General features: G+C 41.6%; 1 protein-coding gene across 1 annotated transcript in view; it reads right to left on the bottom strand.

Moving 5' to 3' along the window:
- The window catches only part of dnmt3bb.1 (DNA (cytosine-5-)-methyltransferase 3 beta, duplicate b.1), a 334,528-nt gene extending 321,928 nt beyond the window's left edge, over positions 1 to 12,600 (bottom strand). Inside the window, exon 1 of the mRNA XM_043710533.1 lies at positions 12,532 to 12,600. The gene's annotated coding sequence lies outside the window, so the exon portion shown is untranslated. The remainder of the gene's footprint in view (positions 1 to 12,531) is intronic.
- Positions 12,601 to 15,937: the final 3,337 nt, after the last annotated feature.

Raw genomic sequence — 15,937 nt, 5'->3', positions numbered from 1 at the left:
TGGAGGGCATTGTCGACCACGTCAGGGGGGAAATTGCGGTCCTTGAAGAAGGAGGCCATCTGGGTTGTGCGTTTTTGGAACTGGTCCTACTGGGAGCAGATGCGGCGGAGTCGAAGGAATTGGGAGAATGGGATGGCGTTTTTACAGGGGGCAGGATGGGAGGAGGTGTAGTCCAGGTAGCTGTGGGAGTCGAGCAGTTCAGTGTGTCCTGCAGAGATGATACTTGTGTTAATGAAATAATTACTTCTAAGTGTACTTTCTCCAGAGATTTTCATTGATTTGTAGAAAGCACAGAGTCACTGGTTCACACTTATGAAAGGTCACTCACTAATTAATTAAAAGTCATAGCTGATAGCAACTGCAAAAGAAAAATAACTTGTTGTCTTCAGGCTTAAAATAGGTTTTGCTGCAGAGAACAGACACAGCTCCTGAGCTGGTGGAGATCTGCAAACTTCTTTCTATCTTGTCCACAGCCCCAAGCTGATCAGCTACTGAAAACAACATAGTTGTTGACAGACAAAAGGCCTTTGCCATTGAGAACTCGTCACTAGGCTACAGACCAAGCAGCTTATTGTTACTGATTGAACGTCCAATTGTGGACACCCTTGCCTCTAACTTATCCACACCTTCTGCAACTAGTAGCAGTGAACCAGTAACAGTATAAACAGTACCTTTTTAAAATTCATTCATGGGACATGGGCATCCCTGGGTAAGCAAGCATTTACTGCCCATCCCTAGTTACCCTTGAGAAGATAATAGTGAGCTGCCTTCTTGAACTGCTGCAAACCAATGCATTGTAGGTAGACCCAAAATGCCTTTAAGGAGAGAATTGCAGAATTTTGACCCAACAAAAGTGAATGAATGGTGATATCTTTCCAAATCAGGATGGTGAGTGGGTTGGAGGTAAACTTGCAGATGGTGGTGTTTCCATGTATTTGCTGTCCTTGTCCTTCTAGATAGAAGTGGTTGTGGGTTTTGGAAGTGCTGTCTAAGAATCTTTGACAAATTTCTGGAGGGCATCTTGTAAACATTGCTGCTACTGAGGATCACTGGTGGAGTAGCTGAATATATATGGATGTGGTGTCAATCAAGCAGACTACTTTGTCCTGGATGGTGTCAAACCTCTTGGAGAGTTATTGGAGCTGCACCCATCCAAGCAAGTGGGGAGAATTCCATCACAGTCCTGACTTACACCATGTAGATGGTAGACAGGCTTTGGGGAGTCAGGAGGTGAGTTACTCACTGCAGTATTCATAGACTTTGACCTGCTTTTATAGCCATTGATGCTGCATTCCTGATGTTGCCTGGTGTGGTCAAGAGTACTTTGGGCCAGCATTTATACTACACATAGTAAAATAATCCCTAGACAGCATGTCTTTCACCAGTACTATATGGCTGTCTGTGTCATGCTGTTGTCTTTTGAGGATTTCTCATTGTTCGAAAGTGAAGCCCTCTCTCCAGGCGTGGTCACAACTGTTTTCAGCTCCATTTTGTACTTGTTATTTACAGCATGATGAAACGAAACAGTGGTTAATCCTCATGCAATGAGCCTTGAGCTCAGTCTCTTACCCTTCATGAACCTCCAAAATGTGCACATTCCTTTCTTAGTAACCTTCCCCTTTAACTCCTTCATCTTTGAGTTTCCCCACGTTCCCAATCAACCCATCTACTTAAACCTTCATGCCCCACTTTATCCCCCCCAGCCCCAGATGTGTCAAATTAACATCAGTTCTAGTAGTGCATTGTCCTCCCATTGAACCAATTACCTCTTTCCCTTCCGTGCTGTATTTCCATCCACTCTCCTTATATTTTGAGTTGTCTCTGTTTCACAATTGGTTTCCTTTTCCATCCTAGCAGGCCAGCTCCAATCCACACAACTAAGGTCTCCAGCTTCCCTCTACAGCAGTAGCTACTGATAAGCCGTTCTTGACTTTTAATTGCCCAGAATTAACCTACTTAGAGGTCCAGTTCCTTAACTGCAGAGGTAAGGACCACCTGACCCTAACCATTCCTAGCAGAAAACTGGACTGATATTGAATGATGTCCTTGACCTACTGTGCCAGGACCTTCTGACTGAAGAGTGCCTCCCTTGTCTTGACTGAGGATTATCTCTCAGACTATGAGACATGGCAAGACAGTTGAAGTACATGCACTGTGTTTGCCATGTACACTGCTGGCACATGATGCCGATATGTGATTGACATGGCACAGTGCTATATAGCAACATGTCTGGTCCCTTAACTGACCACTGCTCACAACTCTGACAAACTGCCTGTCTTTGTGTCCGCAATATATATCAAATCAAGACAGAAACCCTTTGAGTGTTTAAGCTCTGGTTTAGGAGGCAAAGTACAAAAACAGTCAGGCAAGCCAGGGCAAGTTAGGGCTGTTGTAAACACCAAAGTCAGCACAATGTGAGAGAACAATAAGAGACCAGTTAAGGATCCGAGAGATGTAACTTGGTTCAATCTATGAGGTCGGTGCCTCTCCCCATGCACAAATGTCCTGGCTGCAGAATTGCCATGAAAGGTGCCAATGCATGCCAAGTTGCAGCAATGAAGAACTGAACTGCAGTATACATGCATTGGAGATGTGCCATGATGATGGGGTCAGACTTGTATGTGTTGGATGATGCTAATGTTTGTAGACAGGGGTGCTTGCAGTCACTGCACATGGATCATGCAGTGAGATGTGGAGTAGTCCGAAGTGCATGGTAAAATAAGGCTGTCAGCATGGCTTTGTCAGGAGAGGTCATGTCTGACAAATCTGTTCGAATTCATTGAGGAGGTAACAAGCAAGTTAGACAAGGGAGAGCCCTTGGATATGATCCATTTGAATTTCCAGAAGGCTTTTGACAAGGTACTGCACTGAAGGCTGCTAATTTAGGGAAGAGCACATGGTGTCACGGGCAAGGTACTGACATGGATAGAGGATTAGCTGACTGGCAGAAGGCAAGGTTTTTCAGGATGGCAGCAGATGACTATTGGTGGTCCTGCAGCGGTCAGTGTTAGTACCACAACTGTTTATTACATTAATGAATATTGGTACATTAATGATCAGGACGAAGGAACTAAGGGCATTGTTGTAAGTTTGCAGATGACACATAAGTAGATGAGGGACAGGTAGCATTTAGGAGGTGGGAAGGCTGCAGAAGGGCTTCTGCAGGCTAGAAGAGTCGAAAAAGAACTGGCAGATGGAATACAATGTGGGAAAATGTGAAATTATGCATTTTACTTGGAAGAAAAGAGGCATAGACTGTTTTCTAAATGGGGAAAGGCTTCAGAAGTTTGAAGCACAGAAGATTTTGCTGGAGATCTGAATTCTGGATTCTCTTTAGGTTCAGTTGGTAGTTAGGAAGGACAATGCAGTGTTAGTGTTCATTTCAAGTGCACTAGAATGCAACAGCAGGGACATATTGCTGAGGCTGTATGAGGCTCTGGTCAGACCTTTGGTATAATATGAGCAGTTTTAGGTCCCCTATCTAAGGAAGGATCTGCTGGCCTTTGAGCAGGTCCAGAGAAGGTTTAAAAATTGATCTCAGGGTTGAAGGGTTTGTTATATAAGGAGCAGTAAAGGACTGTGGGTCTGTACTTGTTGGAGTTTAGAATGATGAGAGGGGGGTCTAATTGAAGCTTACAGAATACTGAAAGAGCTAAGATGTTCCCATTAGTAGAAGATACTATGAGGGCATAGCCTCAGATTGAAGGGATGATCCTTTAGAACTGAGATGAGACAGAATTTCTTCTATCGGATGGTGTTTCATCTGTGGAACTCATGGCCACAGAAGGCTGCAGAGGCCAAGTCATTGAGTGTATTTAGGACAGCGGTAAATGGGTTCTTGATTAGTAAGGAGATCAAAGGTTATGGAAAGAAGGCAGGAGAATGAGGTTTCGAAACATATCATTATGACTGAATGGCACAGCAAACTCAATGGGCCAAATGGCCTAAATCTGCTCCTATATTTTATGGTCTTATGTTAGTACTTTTTGTGCAAGATGAAGGGCCGGATGAGCAAGCAGCCAAGTTGAGTCTCCAAGAAACTGCTCTGACTATCAAGTTGGAAATTGATTCCATCTGGTAATGGGAGAAAGAATCATAGAATTCCTACAGTGTGGGGGCAAGCCATTCAGCCCATACTGATCCTCCAAACAGCATCGCACCCAGACCCACCCTGTCCAATCCCTGTAACCCCACATGAACCATGCCTGGACTGTGGGAGGAAACCAGCGCACTAGGAGGAAACCCATGCAGACACAGGGGGAATGTGCAGACGCCACACAGAAAGTCACAGAAAGTGGAACTGAACCCGGGTCCCTGGCATTGTGAGGCCACAGTGCTAGCTATTGAGCCACTGAACTGCCCTGAAAAGGAAGGTGCATCTTAATGAGGTGAGATTAGCTAATAATGAGATGTTAATGCATGCTAACCTATGCAAATTATAATCTTTTTCCTCACTAACGAAACTCTCATCACACACACTTGAATGGAAAATGTGACATTTTGCTCTCAACATCGATAAGCTCCTCAATGGACATTTCATGCAATTTTCTCAACATTTTTACCATTGACCACATCATTCAGGGCCAGGAAGATTCCAATGTATATGTTTTGACTTACCTGCTTGTCTCTGACAAGACAGATTTAAATGTATTAAAACATCATCAACATTATGTAAATAATACAGATATACATTGTTTCATCAGTGGTTAGCTGTTTAGATTTGAGCTTTTGGATAATTGTTCGTCACACAACAGGAGCTATCCCATTCCAGTAATCTACTAATTGGATAACAATACCATCTGGTTTCTTATTTTCAGGAATAAACTGACCTACCTGATGTAACAGTGATCAGCAATCTGAGAGACATTGCAATATTGTTTCATGCATCCTGGAAATACTCAGGCAGATAAAAGCTTATGGCAATGCTCGCTTTCACAACCAGAGGCACTGTTATTTTTGCTTTGCACTGAAGGTGCAGTGGTGGCTGAAGCAGATAGTAGATTTCAATGATTACATCCATACTGAAGCTGAGATTTCTGGCATACTCTTCTTCATGAGGCTCATATACGAGCATTGATTCCTTATCTTCTGACGCTCTTGCGGCTCTTCCACTTCCTATTTTCACCACTAAGTTCTGCTCTTTTTTGTCCCTTCTAGTCTTCCTTTTTGTGTTTTGTCCCAAGAGAATGTCTACAATTGTGCTCTGGGAGCAAGCATTTTGGGAAGAATCCTGGAAGTTATGACAGATCCCTTTAACATGCACCTCCCTGTGTAGACTTCAGCCACATTCAGCAATTTCTGAAAATTATGTGAAACACTTCTGCAATTGCTGTAAGTCTGCAGAAATAACACTGCAACTTTATTTATTTCATTTAGCAAAGTCAATTTCAAAAATGAAGTGACTGTCTCTTTACTTGCTGAGTTTGTGATTAATCTAGTACTTAATAGGAGACCTGCTCCTTGGTAAGGTGTCACTGTCTGTGTGTCTCCAAAAGTGTATAATCGGTTTCAATGGAGTATTGGATGGCAAGAAAGTAGTTCATGATCTCTTTGTGGGATGCAACTATGGTTTTTTTTGTGGTGAAGTCTCCACTGGAAACCTTGCCAGTACAGTCGCTGTTATATTATGTTTCTCTATATTCTATCACTCACATTGTTGGTCAAACCTCCACGCGGTTCTCACCAGTAACGTCGGCAGGTGAGAGTACCTGTCTTTGAGCAGGTCTGGTTCATTCCATTGCAGAAAATGTGTTGCTGGAAAAGCGAAGCAGGTCAGGCAGCATCCAAGGAACAGGAGAATCGACGTTTTGGGCATAAGCGCTTATGCCCGAAACGTCGATTCTCCTGTTCCTTGGATGCTGCCTGATCTGCTGCGCTTTTCCAGCAACACATTTTCAGCTCTGATCTCCAGCATCTGCAGTCCTCACTTTCTCCTCATTCCATTGCAGGCTAATACAACCATAGAAAAATATGAGATAGTTGTTGACCCATGTGCATCGTAGGTATTATTATTAGTGGTCTGTTTAACAAAAATAGCAGACAGTGTCAGTCTTCCTGAATCAGTGGGACCGGATTAAAAACCACCCCACAGGAATACTAGTGGTGGTATCGTGCACAAAGTGTAATAGCTACAATAGTAAAGTGACAACTGTCTCAATACAGACAAATAACATGAGACACTTTTGCCTTTGTTTGACCCTAAGACTATGATACAGGCCGGTTGGCATAGGGATTAGGACAGAGGGTGATGTGACTTCTATTCCAAGTCATCCCGATAGTGAAGACCCCATCGGCAGATTATAGTACACTAACAACTTACAATAGTACATTTTGTGAGAGGGATCATTTTAGCCAGGGGAAAAAAGAAAATTCTGATACACCTGAGGAACCTGGAATAATTACACTGTCTTACGAGAAGGATAAGGATTGGGAAATAGTTGGGCAGTATCCACTAGACAGGTTGTTTTGATGCTTTCATAAGTCTCTTTTTTCCTAATATGGGAATGTTTAGTAAGCATATAAAGAGTGTGCATAGTTTTAAGAGAATAATTGTTGGATGTTCAAAGTGTAATAAAAAAGGTGACTTTCATGCAATTTCATGTCATTACCCTAAATGTAACAGTATGAGGTGTAGAAGTTGGATTGGTTACATTTGATTGTTCTCTATGTGAGGCGGAATTTACCACTAAGATAGGTCTTGGACAGTATGCAATAAGAAGCGGAGAGGGACAGTGGTGCATGAAAAGACAAGACATGGAATTTGGTCAAGTGAAGAGATCACATTGTTGCAAGAGTTGGAGATTAATAAAATGATTGCTACCGAATTAAAAAGTAAGACCCCACATGGTGGCTCAGTGGTTAGCACCAGGGACCTGGGTTCGATTCCAGCCTCGGGCGACTGTCTGTGTGGAGTTTGCACATTCTCCCCGTGTCTATGTGGATTTCCTCAAGGTGCTCCAGTTTCCTCCCACAATCCAAAGATGTGCAGGTTAGGTGAATTGGCCATGCTGAATTGCCTATAGTGTTCATGGATATGTAGGTTAGGTGCATTAGTCAGGGGCAAATATAGAGTAACAGGGGAATGGATCTAGGTGGGTTACTCTTCGGAGGGTCCGTGTGGACTTGCTGGGCCGAAGAGCCTGTTTCCACATTTAGGGATTCAAATTCTAATATTCGATATTAGATAAGCAGAGAGCATTGGTGAAAAAGCAGGGTTTAGTAATATGGGTTCCTAGTGATTCTCAGGTTGTGGAGGATGAGGAGGAGGATGGAAATTATGAAATACGTAGTAGGTTAAGTATAGATATAAGTAATAAAAAGGTAGAATGTAATTTTTCAATATCTGTGCATAAAGTTCCTGAGCATAGGATGGTTGAGGAATTGTTAGATCAGGCCAAGGAATGTGTAGAAGGTAATAAAGGTAAGGGTTTAGTTAGTCAGGGATTGGATTGGATTATCAAGGCTATTGTGGCATTGTGGAACTGTAAAGAAGAGAGGAGAAACCAAGGTGAGTTGACTGGGCAACAGAAAGACAGGAAAGGGAAAGGTGATAGGCCAAATAATAAGACTCAGAAGCGTTTTGCTGTGAAGTAGTCCCGGTTTAGGCAAACCAAGAATTTGTATAAGGCGAAAGGGATGAAATTAGCCCAAGTTGATGGGGGCACCAGCAGCAAGTTTATGTCCTCTCAATAGCATGGAGTTAGAAAGGGTGTTTAAACAGAAGTTATCTAAATGGAATAATAAGGCTAGCCTCACCAAACTTATGTCTTATACAGGGATAACGATAGTTGTTGGCCTGATGAAACCAGTCGAGAATGAGAACATGGAGCGTGCTTTACAGACTATTGATCTGAAAACAGCAGCTGGTCTGGATGACATGGTATTTCATGATATAGTGTTGATCCATAAAAATGACACATCTTGGTTACCAAGGCTATTTTCTCTGTGAGTGAGGACTGGTGTAGTTCCATCGGTATTGAAGAATAGTAGAACCATGTTAATCCTGAAGTTTGAGAATGAAGAGGAGCTGAGGAATATTGATAATTGAAAGCCAATAACAAGAGGCCCGATTCTACTCTGGATTTTTATTAAGAGGATTGCAAGAAGATCGAGTGAACCAGTGGAATTAAATGGAAGGCAAAAAGGTTTTCTTGCACATACCTTGAAATGTAATGAGAATATCGTGATTCTTAATAATATGACGCGAGGAATGAAGAGGAAAAAGTGGGATTTGGCAGTGGTTTTTATTGATTTGGCCAAGGCCTTTGACTCTGTGGGGCAGAGGTTGCTTTTTAAGGCCTTGGAACGGGTAGTTCTTTCAAAGGATTTTATTCAGCTGATAATGGATCTTTATACAAATATTTTACGGTGATTGAGGGTCATAACTGCAAAACAGTTGCAAAACAGCAATTCATTTGCTAGCGACATTAAAAAGCAGGGGGATTCACTGTCCCTGATATTGTTTAATATAGCTTTGGATCCTCTTATAAGTGCACTTGAGGGACAGCATTCAGGCACTTTTATTAATTTTAAGGAGCAATTGTTGCATTGTGCTGTCTTAGCTTTTGTGGATGACATTGCCATGTTGAGTGAGTCCCATTCAGGAATGACTAAGAATTTGAAGTTGGTTTTAGATTAGATTAGATTCTCTACAGTGTGGAAACAGGCTCTTCGGTCCGCCAAGTACACAACGGCCCTCCGAAGTGTAACCCACCTAGACTCATTTCCCTCTGACTAATGCACCTAATACTATGGGCAATTTAGTATGGGTGAATTCACCTAACCTGCACATCTTTGGACTGTGGGAGGAAACCGACGCAGACATGGGGAGAATGTGCAAACTCCATACAGACAGTCGCCCAAGGCTGGAATCGAACCTGGGACTCTGGTGCTGTGAGGCAGCAGTGCTAACCACTGAGCCACCATGCCACTCCTACCAGTCCACACCAACCCTCCGAAGAGTAACCCACCCAGACCCATTTCCCATTGAGAGGTTTTGTGGAAGTTCAAAACTATTGATTAACATCAAGAAAAGAGGATTCTTTCTTTCACACTGAAGTAAAACATTTCTATATAATCAGGTGGAAAATCGGAATATGGGGGATAGTGAAATACAATATATAATGCCAAGGGATTAAGAAAAATGTTTGGGGGCTCAGATTGATCCATGGATCTGGGTTGATGGTGCAAATGTTGAAGGCAAGCTGAGGAGTTGGTCAGAGAATTTAAGTCAAGCAGCTTTGTGCCCAATGCAAAAGGTGGGCCTCTTTGGGTTGTATTCCATTCCTAGAATTTTCTTTTTGGTTTTATTGGAGGCTTGACAGACCCTTTTGAGGAGCTTGGATTCCTTTAATTGAGGTTTTATTAAAACAACTTTTCATCTTCCATAGTCAATGAGAAATGGGATTTTGTATGCCTGGAATAGGGATGGAGGGCTAGGAATTCCCTGCTTGGAGGTCCAAATTCCGATCATGATGATGAAACAGCGTGTAGCACTCGAAAGATCAGGAAGATCATTGGATAAGATTGTACATGCCTCATTCCAGTTTAGTAAGGAAGATAACCTCAAGGATATCAAGGCATTTATTAGGTTGAAAGTCCTTCGAGAGATCTGCCTGCCTGAAGATGATTGGGAACAACTTGATGGTGAGTCAGATAAAGTTTGTGAATACGTGGAGATGGTGCCCAGTGCTTGCTATAAGAACTGGAGAGAGGTGGGATTTCATTATGCCAAGCAATGTCAGGGTTTGGGGATACAGCATTTTAAAAATGATAAGATCTCAAATATGTGGCTAAGATATATGGCCCATATAAAGTCCTCCAAACTGGTCTGAATTATGTTATTGCGGTATAATTTATACCCAGTGAGAACTACTCTCTCACATGGACGATCCTTGCTGAATAAGTAGTGTAGGAAATGTAGTGATCCATTGGAGACACTTCCTCATACCTCTGGGTGGTGCCATGGCATTAAAAACATGCAGATTAAGCAGCATAACAGAATTTTGGAGAAGTTATATAAATTTGTTCGGAAATTTGGTTGGATTAATATGTGGAGCCTCATATAGGGAATGGAAGTTAGCCTGATCTTAGAGTAGGATAAATGCCCGCACAACATCAAGGGCTGAAGCACCTGTACTGTGCTGTACTGTTCTATATTCTATGTTCTATATAAAGGATGGGACAAGAAGACTTTGGAAACCTGATCTGATTTTTCAAAAGGGATCTGAAGTAATAGTTGAAGATGTTACAGTACGGTTTGAGAATGAATACAATGCCTTGGAGAAGGCTGAGAAGTATAAACATTTGGTGAAGGAGATGGAAGTCTTGACGAAAGGAAAAACATTTGCTTTTTACAGTTTTGTTTTGAGTGTGAGAGAATATTGCACAAAGAAGAATGATAAATGTGTGAGTTCCCTAGGAACTCAGCATCCTAAAACCTTCACCCGGGAAATATCTTTTCTTACGATTTTGTTGATTCTCAAGTTGTAGAGAACATTTAATGGTAACTAATTGATCTTGTTATCATAACTGAACTCTGGTTGCCCATTCGTTTATTATAATATTTTATATATTTTGTTTTTTTTTATTTCATGGTTAGTTTAAGTATAATGGCTTTATATTTTATGATAGTATGTTGTTTTAGATTAGTGTTTTAAGTAATTGATTTTTAATGGTATTATAATAAAGTTGTATGATTTTAATTCAGAGTAAGGGTGGTGGGTAATGGGTGTATTATTCTTTCCACATGCCAGCATATCAGATGATGTAGTTCATAGGTATTTTATTCTAACCTAGTGATCGAGCTACACTTCCCTATCTGGCTCTTGGTGAATAGCTGTTTCCGCGGTTGCCCTTCCCATCCCTGTTAGATCTAGCTTGGTAAGCTGTATAGAGGTATTACAATTAATGTTGACGAGTGACTTTTAAAAGTCAGAAGATGTGCTAGCAGTAGTATTAGTATTATAATATAGCATTGGTAGGGAGTCCATCCTGCTGCTGGATGCATGTTCAGCGGTGTTAGATTAAGAGAGGGTGCTAACAGGAGTTGTGAACACAGTAATGGCAGTACTGCTGCCAAATTAGCATGGTATGCTGACTAACATCACAATCTTCAACAGATATTCAGCAAATGTTCTCCACATATGCTAATACCCACCAAAAATAACATCCATTACAACCAACACCAGTGTGTACCCATGCACCATGCATCCCAATCTTTGAGGCAAAATGGCATTTCTGGACTGAAGGAAACAAGTGCTGTGGAGCTGAATTTCAAAGCAATCATCTGAATTTATTGTATAACAAACATTAGCATTAAAAATATTTTTAAGTTCAGAGTATATATCTTGAGTTTTTAACCACTTTCAATGGGGATTAACTGCAGAGCGGACAGTATAATAGATTTGAATTCCTAGTTTATCAGCAACTTGAAACAAAGAGAAAACAAATCTATAATGTTTAATGTGTTTTTTTTGTTGTGGAGGGGTTGGGGGAAAGTTCTACAATGTAATTTTGCAATAATGACCATTCATCAAGAAACATATTCCCTACACCCCGTTAGGCAGATAATAAACTCTTCCCTTTTTGATTGCTTAATTGGCTTTCTGGAAACATAAAACATGTGCTCTGATGAGAAGCAATATAGTAAACCCACTCTTCCACCCCACCCCACCCCATCACCCTTCACCTCTGTATTCTATTTATATTCCACCCACCATCCTGTATGAAAAGATAATTAAACATTTAAAGGAGATATTTTATACTTTATCAATCAACAAAACAAACAAATCAGTAGTGTTATGCAGGGGACATAACCTCTGCTGTTAATGTTAGTAGAAGATATATTTATATATCAAACAAAGAGTTCAAAAGTATTGAATTAATAAGCTACAACTGTCAAGATTCTCTGTACTGAAGGAGTTAAGTTAATAAATGCTTTATAAGTTTTTCCTTCCTCTTCATTGTTTTCCTTCCTCTTTCTACTCAATTTATCTTATGTTCTTCTATGTTATTTGTGATTTTACCTCCAGTTAGCATTAGTATTCTTTGTGGAACAGTCTTTCTACAATAATTGTAAATGCAGTTAATATATTTTCATACTAGAATCATAATGCAGAGTTTACTATGTTAGCAGCTATATTTTTCACCTAAAGGAAATAAATCAGCCAATTATCTAACATAAAATCTGAAAGATGACAGATAAATTAATTGTATTTATTATATTCTAACAAAACCATTTTAATCATAATTAACATTTATCCCAAACGTAAACCTGTAATTGAAATAAATTCTTGACCTAATAGCATAGCTATAAAATTCTGATGATCAATAGATACCCTTTTAAAACTTAACTTCAATATCATAAATTTATCTGTTGAATTTAACAGGCATTATTATATGGTTTCCCTTTTCTCCTGTGAATATTTGCACACAATGCCACAGTTAGGTAATTTCACAGTCCATTCAATGATTGGACTACAACACTAATTGAACATAATATTGAAATTACAGAATTGTTTTATAACATACCTTACAGTTTCTCCCAGAACTTTCCTCAAATAAGGAGAGCAAACTTGCATATAATTTTCCAGATGTGGTCTCATAAGACCCTTGTACTAATACATGCAGGAGCCTCCTTGCTCCTGGACTCAAATCCTCATGTTAAGAAGGCCAGCATACCAATTGCCTTCTTTAGGGTCAAACTGTGACCAGTTCCTGACTGAAAGCAAAATGACAGGTATGTGCATGTAAACATATCAATTAGGAACAGGAACAAGCCATCTGGCCCCTCAATAAAACACGGCTGATCTGATTATGCCAAATTCCTACCTCACCCTGTTAACCCTTCAACCTCTTGTTTGTCAAAAATCTATCTTAAAAATATTCCAAAGATTTTATTTCCATTGCATTTAGAAGAAGAGCGTTCGGGAGAGGGACTCCCTGAGATCCTCCTCTCTCTACAAGAATCTCGGGGAGTCCCTCTCCAATGCAACTCCCAGGTCATTTCCTCTGCTCTGAAACTCTTACTCTATGCTACTTTTTCTCCACCCCCACCCTCCTCTCATTTATCTCTCCACCCTGCAGGCACTCTGCCTCTATTCCTGATGAAGGGCTTTTGCCTGAAACGTCGATTTTTCTGCTCCTCGGATGCTGCCTGAACTGCTGTGCTTTTCCAGCACCACTCTAAATTAGAATCTCATGAAGGTATGACTTTTGTTTGGGCTACAACTGTGCAGGTGTCCACCTGCAACCACATCAAGTGGTCATTTGTCTGAACGTAGACTGACAATTAGTACTGTATTTGACTGAATAGAAGCACAGCCAACTTTGATCCTACAAATTCCTTTGGATAACAATCAAGAAGAGGAGCCTCTCAAAATTTGCCCCTCCAACTCAAGGGTCCTGAGACAATTGCAGTAGTTTGATTACTGCCCAGTTAGCCTGCACAGACTAAGCATTAAATTTGGGGCTTTTATGGTCAATTGTGTTCAGCTACATGTTGCTTAATCCCACTATACATTGGAATGGGTAGATGGAGAAAATGGACATTATTTAATGGAAATGACAGAGATCTCAGACACTAGCTGGAGAACCAGCAAGAACTTTTTCAGAAAGGCCTGTCAAAGTAATTGCCAATTAGGTACAACAAGTGTCAATGTGTGGCAGGAAATAGTAACATTGGATATGGTAATTTGTTGTTTCCTGACAGGATACATGTACAGAGGTAGTTGTTTGGCAAGGTCAGAGTTTATGAAATGGCTTAAAATTGACAAGTGTTCCACTGACAATTTATATTTTGTTCTGTCGTGTGCACTCTGATCATTTTCAACAAGATAGAATAAATGAAATGCTTGTGTATTCATTCTTTTAGCTGGCTATGCACAAGTGCTGGAAGACACTGGTTACTTATGTCTGGCCCTTACAAGCAAAAATTGTTCTGAGCAGACATATCTTACAGAAGCATGTTTGGAGAGAGCTGTTGAATAGTCCAACTGTTATACTTTTCTCTGACTTTTTAGTGTATTTGCTTATGTTCATGTCATATTTGCTATTTTTAGGACTAACGTTCATGCCATTTATTTCTCAATAATTAAAGATTCACATGCTGGACCATTTAGTAAGAACACATGAACTTACAAAATTGGAGTAGATGCAGACTATTTGGACCCTCAGCCCTGATTTGCCATTCAATAAGATTATGGTGAATTTTTAGATTAGATTAGATTACCTACGATGTGGAAACAGGCGGCCCTTCGACCCAACATGTCCACACTGATCTTCCGAAGAGCAACTCACCCAGACCCATCTCCCTCTGACTAATGCACCTAACACTATGGGCAATTTAGCATGGCCAATCCACCTGATCTACACATCTTTGGATTATGGGAGGAAATCAGAGCACTTGAAGAAACCCACAAAGACACAGGGAGAACGTGCAAATTCCACGCAGGAAGTCGTCTGAGGCTGGAATCAAACCCGTGTCCCTGGTGCTGTGAGGCTGCAGTGCTAACCATGTCACCCACTATGCTGCAAACAAACACATTTGTTTGTGTTTCAAATTCCACGTTACCATCTGTACTTGACAACCTTTGATTCCCTTATCTAACACAAATCTATCTTGTTTTGTCTTGAAAAAATGGAATGACCCTGCCTTCTGAGACAGAAAGTTCCAAAGTCTCACATCCTGCTGAAAGAAAAAAATTCTGTTCATGTCTGACTCGAAGGGGCAAATTTAAAACAGTGCCCTCTAGTTCTGAACTGATACCCAAGAGGAAACATCCACCTTGTCAAGACTATTCAGGATCTTATACACTTCGACTAAGTCACCCCTCACTCTTATAAATTCCAGTGGAAGCAAGCCCAGCCTGTCTATCCTCACAAGGTAAAAACAATGACTGCAGATGCTGGAAACCAGATTTTGGATTAGTGGTGCTGGAAGAGCACAGCAGTTCAGGCAGCATCCGAGGAGCAGTAAAATCGACGTTTCGGGCAAAAGTCCTTCATCAGGAATAAAGGCAGAGAGCCTGAACCCTCACAACGCGCAGCCCTCCAATCCCTCTGCTCCAATCCCAACCTTACCATCAAGCCTGCAGATAAAGGGGGCGCAGTAGTAGTCTGGCGCACTGACCTCTACACCACTGAAGCCAAACGCCAACTCGAGGACACATCTTCCTACCGCACCCTCGACCATGACCCCACCTCCATTACCAAACCATCATCTCCCAGACCATAAAGAACCTCATCACCTCAGGAGATCTCCCACCCACAGCTTCCAACCTCATAGTCCGGGAACTCTGCACTGCCCAGTTCTACCTCCTTCCCAAGATCCACAAGCCTGACCACCCTGGCCGACACATTGTCTCAGCATGCTCCTGCCCCACTGAACTCATCTCTACCTACCTCGACACTGTCCTATTTCCCCTAGTCCAGGAACTCCCCACATACTTTCGAGACACCACCAACGCCCTCCATCTCCTCCAAGACTTCCGTTTCCCCGGCCCCCAACGCCTCATGGATATCCAATCCCTCTACACCTCCATCCGCCATGACCAGGGCCTCCAAGCACTCTGTTTTTTCCTCTCCCGACGTCCCCAACTGTACCCTTCCACCGACACTCTCATTCGTTTGACCGAACTGGTCCTCACCCTTAACAATTTCTCCTTCGAATCCTCATACTTGCTCCAGACCAAAGGGGTAGACATGGGCACACATATGGGCTCCAGCTATGCCTGTCTCTTTGTTGGCTATGTAGAACAGTCGATCTTCTGTAATTACACCGGCAGCACTCCCCACCTCTTCCTCTGCTACATTGATGACTGCATTGGCGCCACCTCGTGCTCCCATGAGGAGGTTGAGCAATTCATCAACTTCACCAACACATTCCACCCTGACCTTAAATTTACCTAGACCATCTCTGACACCTCCCTCCCCTTCC

This window comes from Chiloscyllium plagiosum, chromosome 20 (genome assembly GCF_004010195.1).
Source record: "Chiloscyllium plagiosum isolate BGI_BamShark_2017 chromosome 20, ASM401019v2, whole genome shotgun sequence".
Lineage (NCBI taxonomy): Eukaryota > Metazoa > Chordata > Chondrichthyes > Orectolobiformes > Hemiscylliidae > Chiloscyllium > Chiloscyllium plagiosum.
The sequence above is the reverse complement of the archived record's forward strand: the minus strand, read 5'-3'. Positions and strand labels throughout refer to the sequence as shown.